At 34.8% G+C, this 27,709-nt stretch overlaps 1 protein-coding gene across 2 annotated transcripts in view; it reads left to right on the plus strand.

Moving 5' to 3' along the window:
• The window catches only part of TENM4 (teneurin transmembrane protein 4), a 1,639,674-nt gene that overhangs the window by 705,651 nt on the left and 906,314 nt on the right, over positions 1-27,709 (plus strand). For both annotated transcript variants that reach the window (XM_072032862.1, XM_072032864.1), the window contains exon 5: positions 1,180-1,254. The gene's annotated coding sequence lies outside the window, so the exon portion shown is untranslated. The remainder of the gene's footprint in view (positions 1-1,179; positions 1,255-27,709) is intronic.

A 27,709-nucleotide genomic window follows, 5' to 3' on the forward strand; every position in this document is an offset into this window, starting at 1 on the left:
TGAGAAAGTGGTCATGGTGGACTTCGTCTACCCAGCTGGGTAAAACCACCATGTGTATTTAATGCAGTTAGGTTCCAACCTAGACTGTGATTCTGTGAAATATAAAGTTCATATGAACAAACCACACAAATTCCAAAATGTTTTTCCCCAGTTTGCTACAGCTACACAACCAACACTACTTTGTGTTATATCCACACAAGATAAAGTGATGGCAGAGCAGTTAAAAAGAGCAGTTAAAAACTAAGTCTGTAGACAGGTGAGTTTATGGTATTCAGTCTCTGTGGGCTTAAATTCAACAGTTGGTTGCTCATTGACTTGCATCTACAACATTTATTCAGTAGAAAAAGAAACCACAGAATTATCTATGTTCTACCCTCTTTTGCACTCATAGAAATTTCCAAAAGTATCCAGGAAAATGCTGTATCAGATCTTCAGTTTCTGTATCAAGATCATCTTCTAAGGTGGTTTAACAGTATGTGAATATGCAGTGATATCAGAAGTTTTTAGGATTTACAGTTCCACTCCTTATTGCCATCTTAAATATACATGTATATATATATATATGTATATATAGTTATAAATATATTTGTGTATATATACCTGTGTGTGTGTGTATGCTGTTTCCCATTCTTGAGTGGACAATCACATTATAAGACATACTTTTAAATATAGTTATGTATAGTTATGTATACAAGGACCAGTTTTTGTTGTTGTTGTGTTTTTTTTTTCCTTTCATTGTATATAACACTAATTCAATGTTTTGGCTAAGGAACACGGACTCGCAGACCTTACTACAGTTCAAATATTTTCATGTATATTATAGCTTAATGTAGTATATTTAAAGAATATATGTATACTAAATTGTGTGAATTACAGGTAAGAAAATCTGATGTGTAAAACAAAGATATAAAAAGGTTATTTGCTAAAAACTGTTTGAATCGGTGACACAAAAAGGACCTTCACTCCTGTTGCATTGTCTCCTCAGCGTAGTGTTCACTAAATGATTCACATGGCTATGGTCTCCTCACAGAACATATAATTAAACTTCTTTCTTTTTCTGGCTGTGAATATAACTTCGGTATTATTTTCTAATTCCAGTATGATAGAAGAGAAGCATATTCTCTGAAATTATGGGACATTTTTCATATATTTATTAAAGTATTTATTTATTTTTTTTAGGATGGATATATTTCTTGGCTCAAATAAATGGTTTGTTCTCTGCTTCTGAGACATTGGTGAAAAACTGTAATTAAGGTAAGAAAGAGATAACCAAATTTTGGACAATTTCATAGTCTTGCAGACTCTTCTAGCTTGCCAAGTGGTAACTGAAATTCTCTTTCTCTACTTATTTATTTATATTTAATTTAGAAACTCAAGTTAGTTTGTTGCATTTTTAATGCTATAAAAACTTTGTTGTTACAGCAGCTTATTTAGTTATAACAGCACCTGTGGGCTTTTTTGTTTTGTTGTCAGACATGCCATCACAGATTTAAATTTTAGCAGCCTGTGGGAAGAGATTGCCTTTCTACAGAAAACAATCCTTTTTGTAAAGAAATTCACCCTGCAGGAGTTTTAAGGCCTCAGGATCTAAATCTGGTTTTTGAACACTCTACACTTGGCATAAAATTTGAAAATCAGCTATGTAACCCTTAGCTCAGAGAAAATAAGACAGGAGATTTACAGGCTTTTGATTCCCCTCTGCCCTCTGTCTCCCATCCCCCCAAGAAAAAAGGTGATTTAAGGATTTTTAAAGATTGATCTCTAGGTTGCATTGTTTTCCACTGAGATGTCTTTTCTTGTGCATCTTGGATTTGAATAGGTAATGTTCTTGTATTGAGATGAAATTATACGGTTCTTTCTGGAGGCATGGAGTCATAAGCTTAAGGTTGCATCATTTTAAAGGAGAGGATTGCATAAATATCAACAAAACCCACTGAGAATGGATCTATCTATCTCTTGTAAGTGCTTTTGTGAATTCTTGCTCTAAGCAACAATGAATCAAATCAAATGATAAAATCTAAGATAAGCACAGGATTGATGGGAGTCCAGTACTTGGAAACAAATGGATTTACCAACCTCTTCTACCGTGTGTGGAGGGATTACCACCAATGTGTACAGCATGGAGTCAGTCTAACAGCCTGCTCAGTCTTCTGTATGAATCATCATATCTATGGTTTGCAGTGCATTGAGAAAAAATATTTAAGATCACACATAATTATACATATATATAACAACAATTCACCACTAAGGAACAAAAGGAATATATAGAGATATCTAATGTTTGACCAGATCTTGACAGATTATTTCTCCCCTGGGAACACTGAATGTTTGTCTGTTTTCAAGCAAATCTTATAGATTTAATCTTTTTACAGCAGAATTAATGAGATCTGTGTTTTTCTGTCTGCTCTTGTCTGGGATCAGGTTCTCCAAGTGGTGTTGACATGCTTATCATTATTAAATTCATCAGTGTCCTATCACAAGTTCATTAAGGTTTTGGCTGCCAAATAAAGCAATGGACTTTTTGTAAAAGTTTGGTCAATAAGTTTTTCATCACTTTTCATATGCAATCTACTGTCTAAAGTTAAGTGTGTATAACTACATTTAAATGTGAGCAGTATACACTCTATATTAATCTATATTAATATGAAGGTAGAGCAAATTTGTTACAGAAAGTTGAAGACAATTAGTTTCTTTTTCCTCATTTAATTGCAAATTAAATCCTCAGTAGTGCAATGGCCAGAAAAAAAATGATCTTGTCCTTTGAAATTTCTGTGAGGACATTCAAAAACCTTTGGTCCGGAGCATGTTGTATTCTAAAAATGCTCCCCAAAATTCAAGAGCATTTTCTATGTTTAAAACAACACAGTAGTGTCATTACCCGCTATTTTCAAGACTGTATTTTTGCTGTTCCGTTATGTTATTGTGCTTAATTGTGTTGGTCACATTCCATTAAATCTTGAAGTGTAACTTGACTTGATTGATGCAATTTGACAAATTATATCCAAGATCTAACCCAAGCATCCCAACAGTTGTTAATAGATGCTGAGAATTTTTCATTCTTACTCTATACTCCAAATTCTATGCCTGCACTACACATGATGTTTCTATATTTCTGTATGAGTGTGTAAGCAAACATTCCCTCTTGAAGTAAATCCGTGGTTACTGAATTACCAGCTCTTAACAGGACTGTGATATCTGATCATTTACATGCAATGTGTGAAACTGGAAATGGGGTTTTGAGTGTAGATGTATCAAAGCATCACTCTGCTTGATATTTATGTTCATTATAAAATCTTTACACCAGCGGACTATCATCTTATTGGACTTACATTACTAAGACTAACCACAGACTTAAATCTATCCTTTTTAAAATATACCAGCTTATTTCTTTTAAGTAACATTAACTATAAAGGTTGTGTTTGTAGCCAAGAGTTAGAGTGGCAAACAGTTATTACCATGAAAGAGAGAGAAAGCCAATTCTGCAAGCTCATATTTAGCAGGACCTGGAATGAGACCTTCTAGAAATACAAGAATAGAACAAAAAGTGTTTTTAATTGTAGGATAAGAGTTGGAACTGCTTCTTTCTTGCTCAAAATAAAATAAAAATAATAATGATAATCATAAAATCATCTTTGCAAGAAGGGTGAGCTAGTGAAACATCAGAGATTAATAAAATTCTGATTTCAAAGAGTAGTTAGAAAGTAAATGGATGTAAATGGTAAAATGGATGTAACCTCTGGGGTTAGAACATAGTCTCTGCCTGCCCACCTAAAATAGCGCACAGCAGATTCATAAAAACTATGGGTGATTATTCCCCTAAAGCCAGAGCTTAAGTTAGTCCTTCCTTAAGAAGTAAATTGGTGCTGAATATGGAACAGAATCAAAACTATGGAACTAAAATAAAATGATTCCTAAAATAAAAAAAAAAATAAAAAAAGAAATCTGATTTCAAACAAAACCTTATTTTATTCTGGTAGAGACTATTTAGAGGCTTTTGAGTGATTAGAATGTATTCAGCCTCAAATAGAAAAAAAAAAAAAAAAAAAGTATTCAAACCTCAATATGTTTTACTGCCAGGCTTCTACAGACCCTGAATCCTGACCGCAGCTGTGAATGAAGGCACTGGTTTTTGTTAGAGGCAAGGCTAGGCTAGGCTAGGCAAGAGAACACAGACTTTGTCATATGGATCCCACCTGACTGTCACAAAATATAATAAACATGTGTGAAGATTTGGATTTATTACCCAATATATATAAAAGATGAATGATCAAATTAAGCCCAATGGTATTATTGGACATCCAGTTTATTTGAGACTGTTTAACAGAAGATATACATGAGTTTATTGGTGCTCCTGCCAATGAAATGCACAAAAATCTATTTATCCTCTTCCACTTTTACACACACACACACACACATACACACACACAAATGTTTTCTTCATGAATAGAAGCAAACAAGTTTACATGGACCAGGTAGCGTATGTTAATACTCCTCCTCCTAGATTTAGTGTCTATTTTAATGAAGCTACAGATAGTATATATCATTCAGGTACTGTCAGAGGAACAGAAGTGTCCTCTTCTGGGAATGTATTGTTTGAATATATCTGTCACTGGATGCCATCTGGTCCATTACAAAACAAAACATGTAACACTTCAGAGATATCTATTCTTAGTTCTTCGTAAGGGGGCTGATGAGACCTTTGACAGGATGGGACAATATGACAGAGGAAAGAAACCTATCAGATTCACTGTCTTTGAGGATACCTTTCTACAAGTGTGATCTCCTATATCCTTGTGAATTAACTTACCCTAAACCACAGACTGATATTTGGAGCCCAGTCACAACAGAAGGCATGGCTTCTGACTTTGGCTGTTTTATCTCTCTAAGCTATAAAGCAAGAATGGAACTTGCCCGAGTGAATATGTAACTGTTCAACACAGCTTTGTTTGCTGTCCAATTAACTATCATTCTGTAATGATTATCAGTTTTCAAGAAAAAGTTGTTCTCACGTTAATATTGTTTAGGATCACATTATAGATTTCACTAGCTGGATGCAAGGAGTCTCTTCTAAATGTATTTCACATATTCAGGCCAAAAATATTTGTGGACATTGAGCCCTATGAAATTAAGCAGACACTCTTTCAGAGGTTTTCCAAAGGCTAATCATGACCCAAAGGGAATGGACAGGATATGGTGTCATGGTCCTTCCCACTACAGTTGACAGTGAGGACTGTGCATACTGATAGCACTGTGATGACTTGGCAAGGGAAATGTAGATGGAACCATTCTCCATGAGAAAGTGCACTTTATTTTAAACCCAGAAGCTTCACAAAATCATGTTTACTTTGGCTTCAAAATCATCCTAGACTTAGAGAGGGAATAGAATTTTCTGGGAAATGAAAATGTTTATAGTATTGAATGAAATAGAAATGATAAAAAAGATGTTTTGTTAAAAGAAGCCATTTTGGCTGAAGTTGAAGTATTCTCAACACTCTTTCCCTAGCAATTTCATTATTGTTTATATATATATATATATATATATATTTATTATTATTTATTTTTATTTTTATTTTGGAAAAATGTAAACATTTTCTGTGGAGCAGAATTTGTTCTGTATTCAATTCTGTTCAATAACATTTTTATCAATACTGCCATAAGTTCAGATTTCCTTATCCAGTTTTGGTTGTGAGTCGTTCTCTTCCTGGATTAAAAAGGCATCAGGATTTGCTAGAAGTGGACCAGTCACAAAGGACTGGAGCAAACCTAACCCACCCCAACCCAGCCGAACACAACCAGTTTATGGGTTTACATGAAGAAGCTGGTTGCCCGGCCTCTTTCTAAAATGACAAGAGAGAGAGTTCAGGTGTGCTGAAAGAAAACATTTGACTCTATGTAAGACAGTAATTTCAGAAAACACTGAAAAAGATGATCAAGTCAATCCCTTTTTCAGTAACCCTTCAGGTACATTGCAGGGGATTCAAACTTTTTGCTTCCTGATGAATAAGGAAGGCACAGCTTGGGGGATGTCAGCTAAATCCAGATTGGATAAATAAAAGGTTTTGGAGAGTTTTGGTGCCGTTTGCTTATTTTTATGTTTTGTTGGTGGTGGTTGTTTGGTTGTTTTGTGCTTTGTTTTTCCTACTTAATTTTTTGGCTATTATCTGAAACGATGATTTCAGCTGTGGCAGGACAGCAATCTAGCTAGTTGGTTTTTTGTTTGTTTGTTTGTTTTTAAACAGAAATAGAAGTAGTAACATTTTTTTATTGGTGGTGTGATAAAACCTGAGAGCACATCAGAGCAACTAGCAAATAATCAATCCAGATGACTGGTGTGTTTATCAACCTCACTGTAGCAGACCTATCATTATTTCTTCCATTGCTAAATATCTACACCATGATTTTCTAACAATTTAACTTTGTGAAGAGTTAGTTCTTATTTTCCTACATTAGTTATACAGCAGTAGCATCATAAATAAAGAAATAAATGACTTAATTATAATAATTGGTATTTTGTTCTATATATATTTAGCATGTCAGCTAATATATCAAATCACAATATGTGTAATGGCATTGTCTTCTTTGCTTTTCATATAAAATTCTTGTATAGATGAGGAACATAGGATTATATTATACTGAGATATGCTATATTCTCATTTATTCATTGTTACACAATGGAAGAATTCAAAAGCCTTCTTAGCATACTTTCCAAGGGATACTTTTTTTTTGTGCTTTCTTTTCACAATCTTCATTCATACCTTACTTAATTCTGATGATAGCTTGAGTCATAATTTTCTATATTTAAGCAAATGTGGAGAATGGCAGTATCGGATCAATGTCTGGAACCAGATTCATTATGTGTATGCCCACAAAAAGTAAGAGAGATGAAGAGGGCAGCTCTTTTGCCACATTTGTACTTTCTCTCAGCTCTTTAAAGTTCAAGAAATAAGTTACTCTGGGACACAGCCTAAGGTTAAGATGCAAAAATCAACTTTTTCTAATGATTATACATCCTATTTTCCTAACAAGAATTTGAATATTTTAATTATGCAGTTTCATGGTATAATTGTCATGGTATAATATTTGTATTTTTGTGGTGTAGTTGGTAAATTATTGCTACAGCTGATAGAGTTAACCAGGATAAGAGTGTCTATCTACTCAGATAGTACTGAGCTGTGGGACAAATAATACAGGTTCTTCGTTCTGAATTCCAGCCACCTACTATTCTAACGGGTGTTTAACAAATATTCTTCTTCTTCTTGGCAAATGAAGTTCTGATGGATGGAATTGTGATTTTGGTAAAAAGTTATAAGGATGTACTGAGTTATCTCCTATGTAAGAGAAAATATTAATGCTATTGCTACCCGGTAAAAAAAATCAGGTTTCTAAGGCCCATTTATTTCCTTGTGTGTTTGTGATGAGACAGGAGAAGGTGATAGCTGCAGTTAAAGTTACAATGTAGTTCATAAATACAGTTTGTTTGGCAATAATATTTCTGCTTTTTCCTTTCTCCAAAGGGCAGCTTCTTCCTGACTTTCTGATTTGGGGAATTCTTTATTCTTTAAAGTACTTGTATGATGACAGGACCCATAACTTCACTTTGGCAGATGATGTGTTTCAGAGGGCCATGCTTACTCCAAAGCAAGGTACTCTAAAGTTATTTGCAAGATAGCTAAAAGTACAAGATCTGGTTGATACTAAACTCAAAGATTTGAAATAATCTTGGCTTTGAACTGAATTCCTAAGAAAATATTAGTTGGAAACCCCAGGTGCCATGCACACGAGACCTCGCTGAAATTTTTTCACTTACTTTTTTTTTTTTCTTTCCTTTTGTCATTATATTATTTGTTGCATGAATTTCCTACAAAAATATGTGCTTTAACTACTTCCTTTTACTTTTACCATCTTCCGTATCTATCAATTGAAAAGTTAAATAATTATTTGCTTACTTGTAATTAACTAAGATTACACACCATATTTACGCCGCTGTGTTTTGTGTCTCAGAACATGGAACATATTTATAAGTAAAAACATTTGCAGTGTAAATACAATGCAATGAATATATGTTATATATAACATTTAATATGTTATATTATATTGTGGATATTTATATTATGTTATGCATACCTCTCTCTATATAACATAAAATTTTATAGCATACTATGACACGTGTATAATGTAATGTTATATATATATAGTATAAATATGAATGCTTGCTGGTGAAGAGTTAAGACAGTCTGGATGGTTTGGGGTTGGCCAAATCACACTCTGTCGAATAAATTTTCAGGCAGAGTTGGAAAATCAACACCTCTAAGGTTGATTCCCAGCAAGCAATTTAGATCCAGGAGGCTAGCATTGCATGACAGCAGGCTGGCCTCTACTGGATAGTGCTGGGCACAAATATTCAGGTTACTAGCATGGGCTTTCTTGGTCCTCATGCTCATGCATGCTCTTCCCCACACTGACATGTGTCAGACACCTTTGGGGCTAACCAGCACATGCTGTCATGTCTGTGTTATAGTTTCCCTAATCAGCCTGTGTCTAAACTTAGAGGTACAGCCTCTTACCTTTTGGACACCCTGGAGACTTGCTTGTCAGCTATTCCTAAAAATCCACTTTTAGGACTCCTTGCTGTGATCAGAATCAGACTTATTACTCCACAGAATTTAAAACAACATTTTCCTCAGAACACTGAATAAACAACTAATTGCACAAATAAAATACTAATTAACACAAATTTTCTTTAGTTTATCCAATATTCTACCAAATATTCAAAGCTGTCTCGTAGGTTATATTGTTTGCACATGAGATAACATGTTCTGAAGAGTTCTTGCCTTTCCCTGTTCCCCAAGATGACTGTTACATCTATCCAGAAAAATTGCTTAAGATTGTAAACAAACAATTGTTTGTTTACTTCATAGTATGAAATATTTCCTCCTCAGATGAGACAGCAAAGGGCTGTGTCACCTCCACTATTCTCTAAAATTAATACTTCTAGTATGTATTTAATAATATTTAATTACATTTAGATTTCATTCTTCTAACTTCTTACAGCTTTATCAGCTTAAGTGATACAGATTTTTAATGAAACATGCTATGAGAAATAATTCAAAATGTATAAAATAAAACTTCTTAGAATTCATGTTAAACTTGTTACAACTTTGGCAGACAGTCTACTCGTAACACAAATGAAGTTAAGTGTTGTTCTGAGGGGGAAATTTAATATATATATACACTCTATTTGATGACTTGAAAAAACTTTGTCACAAAAAATAAATTAAATATGATGTCAAAAAGAGTATAATTAACCCATTCATAAGTCAGTGTATAAATTCAGTTTAGCAATCTACCGCAAAGCAAAACCACTGTGCAATTATGCTGCAATTACAAGTTAATTACATAGATATTACAGCATCTACATTTTACTTATACTGTCTTTTTCCAAATTATAGTGATTAACCTTGCAGCTTCTAAGTTTTACCTTGCATAACAATAAAGCACATGACCTTGTTAAGTGCAGTTTTTCTGCTCTTATGTTTGCTTCATATAAAAATTTTATGTTAAATACTGAGGTAGCATCATTCACTATCTAGTTTAAAATAAGAATTCCTTAAAGACAGTAGCCATATTCTGTAATAATATGTTTCTAGTAAGTAAGTAATACCTAACTGGAAATATAGAAAAAAGAAAAAAAAAGTGCATATTTATGTATATAATAGAAAGTTTTGCCATATAATGGTATGTTCCTGGAGAAAAGGAGGCTCAGGGGCGACATTATTGTTCTCTACAGGTACCTTAAATGAGGCTGTAGTGAGGTGGGGGTTGATCTGTTCTCCCACGTGCCTGGTGACAGGACGAGGGGGAATGGGCTAAAATTGCACCAGGAGAGTTTTAGGTTGGATGTTAGGAAGAACTTCTTTACCAAAAGGGTTGTTAGACATTGGAACAGGCTGCCCAGGGAAGTGGTGGAGTCACCATCCCTGGAGGTCTTTAAAAGACGTTTAGATGTAGAGCTTAGGGATATGGTTTAGTGGAGGACTTGTTAGTGTTAGGTCAGAGGTTGGACTCAATGATCTTGAGGTCTCTTCCAACCTAGAAATTCTGTGATTCTGTGATTCTGTGTTACGTTTTAGACTTGGAGTTAAGCTTTCTGATGAAATATCACAGACCTCCTCTGAGTTAAAAACTTGGCATTTTGTCACAGGAGCTGAAAGTAATTCAAAGAATTGCAGATGCAGTAATAATGGGAACAGGGACTGTTTTCCTAATCCTCATTACAACAAACTTCAATTTAAAGTTAGCTCATTTCATCATAAAAAGGGAAATAAAAAATCCTGGTATGCATGTTTCACATCCATACATCTACAGCATTATCAAGAAACCAGCCAACCAACCAAAAAAACAAAATGATCCAAATGAGAAAACTATAATTTTATGAAGATAGGGATTGGAACTGCGCTATGTATTTATATCAGAGCAGTAGATTCATCATAATTTTTTTACTGTTTTCTCAATGCCCATCATATTGTTAACTAAGCATGAAATTATGTCATATCAAAAGACAGTGTTAGTTCTTAAACCTTCATTCACCCGTAACAATAAACCTGAGAAAGTATTTTCCTGTAGATAGAGGTACTAAAGAAAAAAAAGACTTCATGTGTTAATTTTCTTCTTATTCCAAGACTTTTTAATAGATCTGTCTTTTTCTTCTGTGGTAAACACATGGGATTTGACATATATATAGATATATTTATTTATTTATTTATTCCCTGTTCAGTGGAAATGCCAATGAATGTTTTCCTCATGCATTGCAAACATTTGTAATAATTATATTCATTACAGTACATGCATAAGATTGAATTCAGATAACTAAACTGGTGCTGTAGCCTTTTAAATATATCAAAACTATATTTATGCTAGGGAGGAAGAGGGGCTGTTTAACTGACACACACATAAAAAATCCTGTTATAAATTGATCATTAATAAATTTAAACTTGTAATTAAAAGATAGCATCTACCCTTTAGAAGGCTGATGTTCTGGAGCAGCCATGTCATCACAGGGAAAAATTAAATCAAGTTCAGGAGATTTCTAAAAAGGAACAAAAATAGGTTTTGCCTTTGATTGTAGGAAGGTGAAGTCAGTGAGAGATGTCCTCTTCTATACTTCAGTTAGGTCAAAAAGGATTTACTTTCTCATTAGAAGCCAGTTGCCATGATCCATGAAAATACCTAATGGTCTAACTCTTGTTCCAAAAAAAAAAAAAAAAAAAAAGTTAGTAAATATGGTAGGTGGTTTTTGTGAAGCACACTGGATATATCTATCCAGTATAGCTTATCAACACTATATCTATCCACTATAGCTATCAATAAAATAAACATATTGGTGAAAAGATACAAAATGCATATGTCAAGATATGCATGGATATGTACAGGATATGTCAGCATATGTCTGGATAGCATGGCCACATTAGTAAAAGAACAATTCACGGGGACTTTGATTTAATTTTTATTTATTTATTTATTTACTTCCAGGTAAATTCCCTGAAGTTTCTTGCTTCATTACCATTTCATGCCTTCCATCTTACGTGTATGATACAAAACCACTGACACTTCTCTTTTGCTTTTCTTACTCACAATTTGTTTAAAAACAGGTACAGACCGATGCAAAGACCTCTGAAATTAAAGGACAAACTTTCATTGCTGTTACTTAGCCTTCCCTGGGGTTATCTCTCTTGCAATATACAATGAATATTGACAGATATTTTCACTTTAGAAAAGCTGTTTTTTTTTTAATTTTCTGCAGACTGAAATCAAGTTTTGCTTGTATTTTTACATGTATATTCACGTTTCCCATGGACATAAGCATGTAAATGGTATAATTAAAGAATCTCAATAAGACAGTCCACAGTTCTGGTATCCTCATCTGATTTAGAATACTGGGGAGGGATGCGCAGGGGAAAATTATCATTACTTTATCAAATCTATCACTGTCTTAGGAAAATGTATCAAATTTGGTCCTCAGTGTGCACAAAATAAATTGCATATATTCACACACCACTGTGCATTTGCTCTAAGTATTCCTGGGAAACACTTCCTAGCTGTAGGTTTTGAGTTAATCAATCAACCTTTATTTTTATAGCACCATTCTGGAAAATAGCACTTTCAGTAATAGAGATACGAAAAACAAATCTATACTCTCCAATTAAGAATAAAACATCTGTCTTCTTGATTATGTTCATTGAGGACATTTCAGTTGTGGAAGTTCCAATAGCTATTATACATTTAGGAACACTTTAACAAATACGAAGAGGGTACAATAAAAGTATCCTGTTCACAGAGAAGAACATGAGGCCAACTGGACCTTTGATCTGACCTTATAAATCAGCTCTTAATTTCTTCATTTGGGAAAGTTAGAAACTATTTTTAAGTCATTTCTGCAGTCACAGCTAAAGGGTTGTTGTGGAATTGCTCATAGTTACTTGTAGATGTCAGACACTCTCAGACATATGGTTTAAATTTTGAGATTTTTAGATTTTTTTGTGTGAAACCAGAAGTTGGACTCAGTGATCCTTGTGGGTCCCCTCCACCTTGAGATATTCTATGATTGTATGAATTTGTCAATGGTATGGATATGTGCAGTTGAGCTAGGCTCTGGTCGGGGTTGTGGACAGAAATGGGTTCTCTTATGGCTCAGGTCGGTTCACCTATTTTTTATGAGATGAGTCAAGTCTTCTTATTGTTTTTTCTCTTAATTGTAAAAGTTGTTGAGCATGATTTACTCCCATGCAGACATATAAAGAGAACTCTTCAGTTCATTAGATGAAGCTTGCCATGAGCTACGGTCTAACATCATAGTGAAACTTCAGTTGAATTGTCAAATACAAGACAAAGAAAAACACAGCTCAGACCTGAACACAAGACTTGAGTCTTTTCACATATACTAATACCCGTAAGAGCTTTGGAAGAAATAATGTCAAGCAATGAAGAAGCAGTAGGTATGTTCACCAACTTAGGTAAGATTTGATCATCAAAAATAAATAACAACACAAAATTTCAATACAATGTTTATTTCCATCTTAACATATGAATATTAAAGCTGGAAGCTTACCCAAAGTACAAAGAGGTGTCTAAAAGCATTCAAAAGCCAGTTCTTCAGTAGAATGAAGCATTAAAAGGATTGAATAAATACTACATGCAAGATGTACATTGACCCCTATTCCCACAAGTCATCCAGAGAAAATAATATTAACACTTTGGATCTGTGTTGAAAGTAAAGCTAGAACATCTGCCAAAGCATGCATAAAACTGGGCAGCTGAAGATATATGCAGAAAGACCAAATGAAGGAATTTCTCATTTGAGTAATAGTAGCAGAAATCAAAATTCGGGGATCCAGTTTAGAGGTCAAAGCACTGAAGAATGGAAGAGAAAGGCTTCTTCTAGCATGTGAAGTGAATTTCCTGCTTCTGTTCTTCTCACTGATACCTTGCAGAACTTGTTCCTGTCCCGAGCTGTTTATCCTTTCTCATCCCAGTATCTTGCTCTGTGCTGTGTTGGCTTAGTTGAATTTGGTTTTGTAAGCCTCCTGATTACCTCGTTCCAAGTCATTTTTGGGAGGTTTGATCCATCTGCCTTTCATCCTTGTATCCATATCTAAAGAGAGTACTTCAGCAGCATCATACATACCTACATTTGTTTTTGCAGATAGGTTCCTATCTTTTTCCTATAGCATAAGTGCTACTATTCTGAATAAGTTTGAAAAGTATTTTTATTAGTGAAAGAAAAAAAAAATCAAGAGTGACAAGGTCACTTATCTCTTGCTGTCAGGATGCATCTATGCTTTTATTTGCACATTTGCTGACAGGCTCTTTCTTCCTCTGGCAGTCTTAAAACTTGCTCCTTTCATCTCTGCTCAAGGTAAATGAAAGTCCTACATGCAAACAAAAGTATATTGAAACAAGCCTTAACTCACACTGTGCTCTTCTGACCTGAGTTTGCTCATTTAGTAACAGCAGTATTCCAGTCATGTAACTGTACCTAAAAATTAAACAACTAATGTTAAATAAACCACGTAGGCTCCTTTAGAAATCCAGGGATTTTCAGAATTTGAAAGATGCCTCCCTGTCTCCCTGTCCACTTTGTGGAGAGTGGCATGCACCCACAGTGGTCATGTGTTTGTGATATTTTCTTTCCTGGCTTAGATAGAAGATGTCAATAATGTAGCAACCAGAAAGTGTTACTCCACTGCACCAGAGCCTTCACAACCAAGGTCCCAGCCAGCCTTGCCCCAGGAGGAGTGGGAAAACTCTTTGCCGCCCCTCAAGGGCATCACAGAGCCTGACAGTCCTCAATTTCTGCCTTTTTCTCTTCTTCCAACCCACCAAAGATTGATTTCCAACACCTTTTCTACATGACCTCTGTAGTAAGTGGAGCAACAAGCAAGAAATCTGAGGGGATGCTGGCAGGGAACAGGAAAGAAGATCATGACATGAGCAAAGCTTATTCTAGGTTCATCAGAGAGCCAGCAAACTCTCCGTAGTTACAGTAAAAATTATTCTGAGAACTCCTATAAAGGCTAAAGTAGTGGCTTGACTTGAAAGTAAAATAAAGCCTTCAGAGCTCAATAGACTGAAAGGTGTGATTTTAGTCGCTCATCTACACATTCAGAAACTCAAAGCTGCACGGAAAAATGCAGATTTCAAAATGTCAGTATTTTAAGGATGTGTGCAGTAAACCACCCCAAAAGTGTTGGGGCTTAAGTAGACTACAGTTATCTCTCTGACACAACAAAGAAAACAGCTGCTTACTTTTGAGCAGTGCTTCAGGTATGACAACATTAACATGTAGCAAAGTACCTTGTCACCATGAGTACTTTCTATTGACAAGAGAGAATTTCAGGTTAATTACCTGGTTTCTCAAAGCTCTTAGCTATCCACTTTCCAGCCGGTAAGTATTGACCGTTTGGTGATCTCTGATTTCTTACAGACTCATCCTGCCATTCAGTTTGCTAGCCATTTACTGATGATTGTCCTGGGAATGTCCCAGCTTTCAAAACAGTAGTGTGTTTTCTACTTCTTAAGGTTGTCAATAAATTTAACAGGTCTAGCAAGGAAAATGCATCCTTATTTGTCAGGCACAGGAAACACAAGGCCTTTGTCAGATTGCCGTTTGACGTTTGGGATTTAATGGGTCAGATCACCCTGAATGTTCAGTAGTATTTCATACCTCTAGCCTTCATTTTATAGAAGGCTCATTAGTGAAATACTGCACATACTTCAGGAGAATTTTAATGTTTGGGGAGACTATATTCTTTATATTATTATTTTATATTATATTTATATATTGCTATATATAACATATATATATTGCTATAGAGATTTACACAGGAAGATGAAAGATATCAGAGGCAGTGTAAACATTGTTTAGATGTTGTGCATCAGTTATTTGGCTTTCATGAAGTTTTTTGCATCAGTTCTCTGACACCTTTTTGACATATATTTAAATACAGCACTAGGTCTTGAGTAACCCTCACAGGTTCAGTGAATAATGGTTTTGTTGTTTTGTTTTGTTTTAATATACATGTGTATACACAGATGAATATATGTACTTTCCGTTTTCTCTTACATCTTGAGGTGAGTGAAATGATCAGGGGTAATATTTCAATTTCCTTAGGAGAACCCCATCCACGAGGGATTGCTCAGCCCTGATGCTATCATCTCCTCAGTTCAGGATATCTTTACCCTGTGTGAGGGGCTTTTGCACAAAGTTGTAGAGACTTTCCACCTTTCTTTGCCATTGGTTAATTTTGCTGCCAAAGGGGAGCCCAATGGCTCAGTTTTCCATGACTGAAATCATCAAGCTCAGAATCTGTAACTATTTAAGCTAATTGTTGCTCATCTTTTCCCAGAATGCTACAAACAGCAAATGCCATATTCACTGTATTGTATAATTAATGATTAAAGAATGAATAATAAAGAAAATGGAATAAATAAGAAAGAGTAGACTACGGAGGATATATAATAAAATAAAGGAGCTCCATCCTCTTCTCAGTCTATAAGGATTCATCACAGGCTCCTGTAGGGTTGATTTGGCTGTCTTCAGATTTTTCCCGTTTATCCAGTCATTTGTAATCCCACCAAACAGCAACAGAGAAGTTCTATTTTCAAATCGTACATGATGACTTTTGAGGAGAGAGTTTAAAATTCATTATGGGCATAAAAACAAATCAAGCTGACAGAATGTTCAAATATACTGTGCTGCCTGGATTTATAATTGAAAAACCCTCTGCTGCATGAAATGAGTGAAATAGAGCAGATGAACTAGCAGACAAGCAGGAGATCAGAATTAAACAAATTTGTGTAAATAAATCCCACTTACTTATCAGATAACAGGAATTCATTTTCTCTGTGTTTGGCCTTTCTTTAAGATGATTTGAACAAATACTGGTTGGGACTAGAAGGCAGAGGGCACCCAGATTGTTTTCTATTGTTTAACTATTTTGTTTCATTTAAATAGGCAGACTATATCGAGGGCCTGTGTTCAGTTCTTGGATGAAAAGGAAGAATAAAAGAATGTGTCTGATCATGAATCATAACACTGTGTGCTGAGCTCTTATCTGGGATCTTCTAAAGCTATTATTTTGGAAGAAGGCTTATTTTTCAGATGTGCATCAACTGATGCAAAGTAGATCTCTGACTTTGCCTAAGCATCCCTGTAAAGACCAACAGAGGGGTTGGGTTGGAAAAATATTTACCTGTACATTTAACACTAGTTGTATAGCCAATTGTAACAAAGCTTGGTTAAATAAATTAATAAAAATAAATAGCAGTTTACTTTGATTCATCCATTCAAAGGTACAAATTATTTTACTCAGCGATTATGGACTAAACATTTCATGTTGTTGTCTGTTTAACAGGATCTCTGAAATTGGAGTTAAATGTCACCCATTCCCTCCCCCGTTCCTCCCCAAACAAACAAACAAACAAACAAAAAAACTCATTGAAAAAAACAAACAGCTCATTAAAAAAAAAAAAAAAAGCTAGATAAACACTTAAAATGGCCAATCTGGGTGATAATCCTTGGTGTTTATGTACTTTATGGTGATGATGTCTAAAAAAAGGTCTTGGGTAGTAGCAGGAAGCCAGCTTTAGTGTTGAGGCAGTGGTCCATGTAATTGTGCTCCATTTCGCATTGAATTTGATGGGACTTCACACAGGCTAAAAAACAAGCAATGGCAAGCTGCTATCCTGACCAAAGAGCCAATAGTTGCAAGTTAGTCCCACAGCACATGAAGACTCCTCCAGCCTACTGACAGCACAACTGAACTCATACTGATCAACTACTTTAAAGAAAACAAGGAAGGGAGGGAGGTTTTTTATTCCTCTTCTCCCTTTTCACCTTCCTCCTTTCTTTTCCTCCCATGATTATTTTACCCAGACTCTTCTCCTCAGACTGAACTGATTTGTCATATATGCATACAATATCCACAACTTTCTGTAGCAATAGGAGTCAAATGAATATTATTAGATGAGAGAAGTCCAGAAAGTGGTTAAAAATATGAAAGAAAACTATTTAGAGCCTGTGTCTGAGCCCTTGAACTCGGAGTAAGAAAAATAGCTGTAGTGAAAACAGAATGTGAAAAGTTATTTCTGTCTCTTGAAAGATATTTCTCAAGAAATGTGACATCAAAAATGAGGGTAAACCTTCAAATCATTGAGCTATTTATTTATATTTTTTGAATTTCTGATATACTAAGTGCTGTTCAGTGAAGACTTTTATTTTGTGGTCTCCATGCATCAGTAACTGTGACATTGATATTTAAATGCCAGAGGTCATCACATATACATTTTTATTTGCCCTAGTCATTCTTCCAGGAATATGATCGATGTTAGTACCAGTACTTAAGTTGCTAAGTTGTAATCATTCAACTCTGACCATTTTATGAATCGAAATTCTAGATACCAACGAGCATTAGGTTCAAAATTTATGTTGTCTTTTATGCAGTAGCATGTCTATGACGTATGGAAAAGCCTTAAGGTCAGCTTGGATAAACATCCAAAAGTTGAAAGGCTTTTCTGAGGAGTCTGAAAAATAAACCAGAAGTCTCTTGCTTGAAGATTTCTGGTGCCTTTCTTAGCAACTGAAAAATTAAAGTTTAAATTGATCTTATGAAATAATTTTTAACTTTCTGCAATTAAAGTGTTAAATTTTGAGTTATACTGAGGTTAGAAATGGATCTTGAGGGAAGAAATGACTATGTCTTGTTAAAAATGATATTATTTTCCTCCTTGTATAAGCCTTGTTTAATAGTTTAGGTGAGTGTAATTTTTTATTTTATTTTATTTTAGATTCAGTCATAAACAACATATCTAAGTACAGGACAGGACCTGGGGAAATTCCACATTATCATTAACTTTGGATCCCTAGGTGCCTTTCTGTAGTTCATCTCTCTACCCAACTTTTCCAAATTATCTATTTGGGAACTTATTTAATTGCCCATATCCCAAGGGTTCTGTGTGAACCACTTAATTAGTCTGTAAGGTGTTCCTGAAACTATCAATTTATTTCATTTTATTTATATTATGTCTGATTAAAAAATGCTTGAGGTACAAGCTCTGTTCAAAGTCACAGGGCTTTTTGTTTTACTTTACTTATTTTTTCTTTTCCATAGTCTGGGCAAAAAGGCAGTGAGAGCAACTAAAGAGTTCAGACTTTGTATGTAACACCTTTTAATACTTGTCAGTTCCTGGTTTAACTCCCCAGTCAACCATTTCCTTGACTTAGTGACAGAAAAGGTCTATTTCTCAGTTCTAGACCTAGATGATGATGATGATAATTGCATTATATTTTCTCCATTAGTTTCAACTTATCCTTTTAATTAAAATGTAAAGGAATGACAGATCCCCCATGCTCGCTCTAAGTCTGTACTGAAAGTTCAACATCCCAAGTGGGACTTGAACTCACATTATCACAGAGCAAAAGTTCAAAGCACTAAAACAGGAAACATTAATGTGTCAAGCAAGTAAGCTAGCACTTACCAGGATCAATTTTCCACTTAGGCATCCTTTGCCCAATTGTGCTAACTCCCACTGAATCTATATGAACTAATGGACCAAAGCTGAGAGGCCAGGAATTCTAAAATCATCAATTCCCAAGACTCATTAACATTACAATTGCACCCACTAGTGTCACTGTGAGAAAGAGCTCTTTACAGGTTTGTTTGCTTTGGGTTGGTTGGCTAGTTGTCTTTGTTTTTTGTTTGTGTTCTTTCGCTGGGGGGAAAGATTTTGGACATATATTAATACTTTAACTTTCAAGTTGCCCAATTATTATTTTTTCAATAACTTTGCATGAGTATTCAGAAGTGTTAAGCTACTATAAAAGCAATAAAAGCAAGGGCAAGAAAACATATTGTCAGTCTTTTATCTCACTGACATAAGTTCTTTTTGCCAATCCTTTTAACTCCTGTTTGTAGCACCCTACCACAATTCAGTTACTATTTTGACTTTCTACTCCTACCCAGATAAGCAAAATCTTTAGAATATAAATCATAACAACCTTATAGTTTAAGCTTGCCAGCAGTGTGCTCAGGTGGCCAAGAAGGCCAACAGAATCCTGGCTTGTATAAAAATCAGTGTGGCCAGCAGGTCTAGGGAAATGATTGTCCCTCTGTACTTAGCTCTGGTGTGGCCGCACCTGGAGTATTGTGTTCAGTTTTGGGCCCCTCGCTACAAAGAGCACATGGAGGTGCTCAAGCAAGTCCAGAGAAGGGTGACCAAGCTGGTGAGGGGTCTGGAGAACAAGTCTTACGAGGAGCTGCTTAGGGAGCTGGGCTTGTTCAGCCTGGAGAAGAGGCTCAGGGGCGACCTTATCACTCTCTACAGGTACCTTAAAGGAGGCTGTAGCAAGGTGGGGGTTGATCTGTTCTCCCACGTGCCTGGTGACAGGACGAGGGGGAATGGGCTAAAGTTGCGCCAGGGGAGTTTTAGGTTGGATGTTAGGAAGAACTTCTTTACCGAAAGGCATTGGAACGGGCTGCCCAGGGAAGTGGTGGAGTCACTATCCCTGGAGGTCTTTAAAAGACGTTTAGATGTAGAGCTTAGGGATATGGTTTAGTGGGGACTGTTAGTGTTAGGTCAGAGGTTGGACTCAATGATCTTGAGGTCTCTTCCAACCTAGAAATTCTGTGATTCTGTGATTCTGTGATCTAAAACTGTTATTAATGTTAGAAATACAGAAAAAATATATATTTAGTGAATGTTGTGAGGACAATGGAAAAAATACACTAAACTGGCTGAGCTATTTTAAAATGATGATATTTGAACATCCTTTCCAATCTTTTTTCTCTTTCTCTGTCTTCTTCATTGTCAGTTTTAAGAGATAATCCTAATGTCTCAGTTAAGTGACCTTCATGCCCTCAGCCTCAAAATTCCTGCTTTTATAGAATGAAGTTGGAACAAATCCAGCAAATCAATACAACAACATAGAATCTTAGAATGATTAAGGTTGGAAAAGACCTCCAGGTCCAACCCTTCCCCTGCCAACGATATTACCCACTATACCATGTCCCTGCTTACCACATCCAACCTCTCCTTCTGGATAAGGACTGTAAAATCTTGTTGCTGCAGTGAGATTTTACTCTTGAGGTGTCTGCCATACTACTAGAGCTTATAAACTTCGGTATGTCTGGTAGCCAATAATGGTGTGTAAACTATACAAGCTATGTCACACACTAAATACAGGTAATTTTGTTATTGTTAACATGTTCTATAAAGTCTTGGTTAAATATATATATTTTGAAAGATTTTCTTAGCCTTAAGATAAAATTCTCTGTTGGATCAGTGATTGCAGGCAGAAATCCATCCATGAAACACAGTTAGTGTTTTCAGTAACTTCACACTTCTAGTATGTGAAATGCACAAAACCTCAAATTGCAAAATAGCTATCTTTTAAAAACTTGTTACTGAAGTAACTTCTACAGCAAAAGTTCTGTTTGCTTATGAAAAGCAAAAAAAAACATGTTATGAAAAGCAAGGGGAAATATTGAGAGCTTTGAGAAAGAAAAACTAAACTAAAAAAAAATATATATATATATATATAATCTTTTTAAAAACTCTCTGAGCAGAACTATTTCTCTTCAATATCTTTTGAAATAATACAGATTATGCAGCAAATGTACAAAAATACACCTCAATGTTGTTACTCTACATGGATTTACAGGGGAGACAGTATGAATTAATTATTCAAAAAATAGTTTAAAAAAACTCTGATAGATATAAAGTTGATGTGCTGTGAACGACTGACAAAATAATAGAAGCAAGGAGATGATCTGCATTCATTACAAATGAATATCTATATATAATAGTTCACAACATTTAGAGGTTAACTAAAGAGAAACTAACATCTTTCTGTTGTCAAGGTTGAGTTGGTTTCCCATTACAGGAAATATCCTGACAATCCCACAAATATAATTAGTTGTAAGGGAAGCTGGTAGCAATCACTACATTTAGATTGCCTAACACATTTCATTATGAGGTATTCTACTCAGTTTTATTTTTTCACTGTGGGAAGCAGCAAGACCACTGCCAACTGTCACATGGACATTTTTTAAATGACAACAGGTTCATGCCTCATTCAGTGAATTGAGACATAGAATTAAGTTTGCAAAGTCAATCAATGATAGTTACTAAGATTTTAAAATTTAATAACATTTGTTAACCTTGTTTATTTTCCTCTTAAGTAACATTTAATGTACAGCATTGTAATACCTATTATCTGTTTACAGAAAAGAAAGGATAATATATATATATATATGTATATATTATTTTAAACTCCAAAAACTGCCTCTTTCATGGCATCTTCTATTTTTCTTGTATTACTCCTTCTTCTTTTCTTGTTTTTGGTATTAAAAAATGTAATAAAAAATGTCAAAGAAAATTTATATCACAAAATCTGAAAAGTCAAACTCAGAATCTAGTGGTGGTTGTGCCTACGTGGGGCACTGCTTTCTCTGTAATAGATGCTGAATTGAGAATTCATAAATACCTGACTCCTATCTAAATTCTCTCTATATGCCCTTAATTTGATATTCACTGGTGGTGCGGGAAAGAGGGGGCAAAATACACCCAAGATAAGCCAGGATGAAGTCTATCTCATGTCTTCACTGATGGTGGTAAGGGGCATGCTCTTTATGCCATGCAGAAGTTTCATTTCATTTCATCATCAGGAATATTTCCTCAATATAGGTATGGATTGAATGAAGTAAATACTGCCATCTGAATGGTTATTTTGAAATAAGAATGAAATAAGAAGAGCACTGAAATGATCAAAATGATCACATGATTTCCATCAATATTCTATACAAAAAAAAAAAAAAAAGGCATAGAACCTTTTTTACCTGTTACTCCAAGTAACACTGGTTAGAGAATCTAATACTGCAGTGCAGGATTCTTACCTGGGACATCACATACATCTAATGATCAATAGATGTTCTTAATATGCACTACAGCACTTAGGTTTTAGATGATGTGTCCTTGCTTTTTGTTAAGGAACTCTCACACAAAGAAAGACTCAAATTTTTGTGAAACAGAATCAGGTGTTGATTTAGGAAACTAAACCTTATACATATATATGATTATATAATTTGTATATATATCTTAAATTTGATTTCAAGCCATTACCAAGTAATTTATTTTTTTTTTATTTTCCATTTTCTGACAAAATACCAATAAAATAGCTTCCTTCAGATCAAGAGCTTTGTAACCATCAAGCTAGGCAGATTTCATCCTTCCTTTTGTTTCAAGGACTGTCTTGGAAATAACCATCATAAATTAAAAAGAGAACAGGTGTGTGTGACCAACTAAAAAATATGTTTGTAGGTTTTTAGTTGTAAAATAACAGAGATGTTATATGGCACAAATCTTAAGGGTGCAATGATCGGAAGATGTGGATGCTGACATAGAAGAGGTCTTGTATTCATGGATACAACATTGTCTAGTTTTATCACTAATTATTTTATATTTATATGCAACTTTACAGAGATCCCAAAGCACTGCTCTGTATGAAAATAGGAAGTATAACTGTCTATCTCTAAAAAAGACAATTCTCTTTTTTTCGAGAACTAATTGTCTTAAAGTTTGTGTAAGATATTTCAGATGGAGCATCTGAATGTCAGCATTCCCTTTACAGCACATATCTAATCAATATAGAACAATTATAGGAAGATATTTTGAAACAGTTTGGGGATTAAAAGTGTCTAATCCTTTCAAAAAGAGATTGTATCAACAATATTCTGCTTACAGTCTCTATGAAAACCTAAGAAAACAAATGCAATTTAAACTGTTCTAAACATCTTTTTAAAAATTACTTATTTTATTAATTGAAAACTAAGCTCAGGAAAATCAATACCTAGACAATACGTAACAGACTAGAGTGGAAATATTTTTACCTGTAAATATTTCATGACTAACTACATATTTTGTTAATGAGTCAGTTCTCACATACGTTGACATTAAACCTTGAGCTGTGACTATTTCAGCAGAATTAGACAAATGTAAAATTAAGGTCAACAATGATCAGACATTGTATTGTGATGTAGAAGCAGTGTGGAATAAAATTTAAAACTCAGATTTATAGTCCTGAGTCAAGCCTATATGTGAGACTTGGGCAACTTTTTTATTAAAGATTTTTTTTTTTTTTTTTTTTTGACCAACCCCTATGATGTGTTAAGACCTTAATCTCTTGTCTATCTATCAGCCCAAATACAACAAAACTCAGATAGAACTTCGGTTATCTCAGGCAGTATATAATGAGGGTAGACAAGAAGTCCCATATCTTGTGGAGCCTGTGGTGCCTAGGAGAAGTTTTGTCTCATCTGCCTACAGAAGTTTTCGGTGTAGGTGTTGATGTCTGAATGATCTATCCTCAGCCCTCTGTACAGGGGAAAATAATTACTGCAGGGCATCACTTATCTGACATGTCCAGAGAGAGATGAACTGTGACCCTAAATTGTCTGTTTCTCTTCAATGACTATAAAAGGATCCCTGGATGGACAGCTCAGATGTCAGCATCTCAAGGTTCCAGCCTTCAACAATTTCACAAAGTTGAACTTTTTTTTTTTTTCCCCCTTTATGTAAGGAAAGCTTTCTGTGTGCATGTTTTGACATAAGCAAAAAATAAAATGTCTGTGAACATACTTTATTAAAATATGAATATTCAACATATTTAACATTTAAGTAACAGATCTGTTTCCCCAAAAATAAATAAATAAATAAAAATAAAAAATTACTTACACATTTCTAGCATTGCTGAAGGAGAAAACATAGCAGACTTCAGTCTAAGTCTTTATTGATAGCACAGTACTTTAGCAACCTCCACAATTTCCTCATTTATATAGTGCCTATCTTTGGTGTCTTTCCACAATTTTTCCACTATATTTTGTTGCTTCAAGTGCTCTTTGCTTCATACTCTGCTTTTCTGTCCATTTGCAAACCAAATCATTTCTTCTTCACTTATTATCTCTTGCCCTGCTTTAACTGATACTATTTGGAACTTTAAGATGTGTATCATAACTTCAAAATTTTTTTCAAGACCTAGTTTGTCTGAAAAAAATATTCTACAAACTGAAACATAATGACAGCGTAGTATATTATTACTTTTAATAATTAATTCATATATAGTTCTGGGCTTTCTGGATTTATCCGAGATTAGCAGAACAGTATCAGGTTTAAGTTGTTCATTGATTATTTTTCTCATAGCAATAAAAAAAGGAACAACAGCAGACAGGCAATGTCAGTTTTCTAGGTATGTTTTATAATCTAACATTTAATACCTCTCAAGAGATGAAAGGCTTCATTTTTACTTAAGCAAAGGTACAAAGTTTCTCTTAAAGGTATAGGATACAAAGACATTAAAAACACTCAAAATGCTTGGTTACTGTACAGACTATGTGCTATGGCTAGATATTTAGTATGATAAAGTAACACTGAAAGTAAAAGAAAGCATGTGGAAAGATAATTGTTCAACTGTGTTTTAAGTCCAAATTCAGAAATTAACATGAATCTACAAAAACCCTGAACTAAGCAACCTTTACTGCCTGTGTCACTTTTACATCTATCTGTAGATTTAAATTCCATATTAGGTTGAGTTAGGTTGACTCTCCACAATGACCCACACTGTCAATGAACTCCCTGGAAGGGGTTCAAGAATATGTAGGCCATACATGGTGGATAGATGCCCCAGGCATAAGTAAAGCTAAGCTAAAGCATTTGTCCCACAAGAAATAGATGAAATAACTGAGGAATAGGCTATCTGGTCATAGACAGCACTTTGAGAATTTCACTGCCAGAACCAAACTGACTCACCCAGCCCTATGTCATCTCAACATACACTGATTGCCATTTCACGTCTTCAAAGGACCTCAGAGAAGACCTGAGGAGCTAGCAAAGCCCTAAGAGGCACTTTCAAGGGGGAACCACAGCTGTGTGCTGAGGTTAGCATATAACAGTATAGCAGGAAATGAGGGATATCTCAGAGGAATACAAGAGACAACACATTTTTGGAATTTATAATGTCTTTTCCATCCATAGATCTCATATGCGTTAGGAAGAGATCAAGTACTACAATCCAAGTACAGCTAAAATGACATTATCTTACACATCATCTCTGTGTTAGATTATTGCATTCTGTCAGAATTTAAAGCATATAACTGAGCTAAGTTTGAAGTGATTGGCAGTGCTTTGCAATACCCTCCCTCAGTAAATGCATTACACTACTTACATGCAGCTTAAAAGCTGCCAGCATAGAAAGGACTGATGTGTCCTTCTTAGAAAAAGCTGAAAAACAATGATGGCAGAATAAAGGCAAATAAAAAAGAATCTGTTTTTTTTTTTTTTTTTTTTTTTTTTTCCTTAAAAGGTCTTTGGCAAAACATATTTAACCTTTATATTTAAACTTTCTTTATGTTTATTCTCTTCTATATGTTTATATATTAAACAAGTGAGAGGAAATAGATGAAAAGGAGGAAGGAGAATGAAATCTGGTAATGAAAAGAAAGCAAAATATGATAATGAAGACAGAAGTATTAGAGATGGGCATCAGAAGTTATGCAGCCTTATTGCAGGTTTCCATGGTTTCTGCCCCTTGTAAAGTCTTTGCTATTTAATAGGTTAAGCTTATTCAGCTTTGAGTAGAAACATTATAAAGTATATCTATCTACCACCTCATAATTTCATGAAATCAAGTGAAAATTAATATATTTCAGATCAGTTCTTCATTGTTGAATTCACTTTGGAATCAGTTCAGTCAAAATAAAATAAAATAAAATAAAGAACTGTCATGCAAGCATGCAGAGAAATAGACAAACACACGTAAACATGGGTATCCCACATACTGGGATTACATAAACTTAAGGAATTGGGATGAAAATGACAAGTATGGAACAAGTTAAAATGTAGAAGCAATCTGATGGTGTAAACATGCACTGATGAAGAATATTTTATTAACAATTCACCATTAAAAATGTTCATGAAAATGCATAGTAATGACAGTACAGCAAGGGCTTGAGTTATTTTCTTCATCTTTTTTTTTTTTTTTTCTTCCTCCCTTGCCCTGAAAACAAGGCTTGCTGTTGGATACTTGATTATAGAATGTTTCAAAGAGAAGACCTGAAATAGGGATTTGCCCTTATCTGTCAAGGAAACGCACAAAAGAACTGTAACTCTGGAGAATCAATTGGATTGAGCTCATAGATATTTTTTTAAGGCCTAATAGCAGGGGACTGCAAGAGACCAACATGACAGAAAAGGTAGGAGAATGAAATACTACATGATCAGATAAAGGAGACAGGTAAGATTGTGATTATGGGTGATTTTAGCTTCCCTAATAATTATAGAGAAATCTTTGAGAGATTGGCTGATGGCATGTTTAATGACTGACATAACAAATGATAATTTCCTGAAGCAATATGTCAAGGACTCTTCCAACAATTATTTATTTATACATCTGGTGTTATTTAGTGTCCAAGATATTAATAATCATCTATGAAACTGCCGTCCATTTGTCCTAATGTTGAAAATATAAAATATGGGTTATTTCCTGAAAACTGGTTACAAACTTTCAGCAAATCCTGAACAATGAAATAAAATCTTAGGAAGATTAAATGGGAGGGCGTACCAGCATTGGTTTGGTCCTGGAAATGAAGACCTGCTAATATTTCTTAGTGTGCTTTCAGTTCATAGAATCACAGAATGGCTTGGGTTGGAAGGAACCTTAAAGATCGTATAACACCAACCCCCCTGCCATAGGTAAGGATGCCACCCACTACATAAGGATGGCTGAGGCATAAGAGAATAAGAGCTGTTACACAGCCCAGAGCTGTGTGTCTCCCTATAGCCCATTTCTCAGTTTCTGGAGCCTGTGATGTTCTACATCTCCTTTTCCTTTCCTGACACTTCCCCACTTCACTGAAACTGACTTAGGACACTATAAATTCAGTATCTCATTTTCCTTCCTAGGCCCTAACATTACTTTGTCATTCATATTTCTGGTCTCTAGGACTTAGCATTTAACTTATTTTATAAACTTCTAAAGACTTGAGAGAACAATGGAGTCCAAGCAGCTGCTCAGCTCCAAGTGAAACTGTGGGTGCCACAAGACTGACAAACTTATATTAGGCTACTGTTCTGAAAAGCTACAGGAATACAGATGTAGTCTTTG

Source organism: Anas platyrhynchos, chromosome 1 (assembly GCF_047663525.1).
Source record: "Anas platyrhynchos isolate ZD024472 breed Pekin duck chromosome 1, IASCAAS_PekinDuck_T2T, whole genome shotgun sequence".
NCBI lineage: Eukaryota > Metazoa > Chordata > Aves > Anseriformes > Anatidae > Anas > Anas platyrhynchos.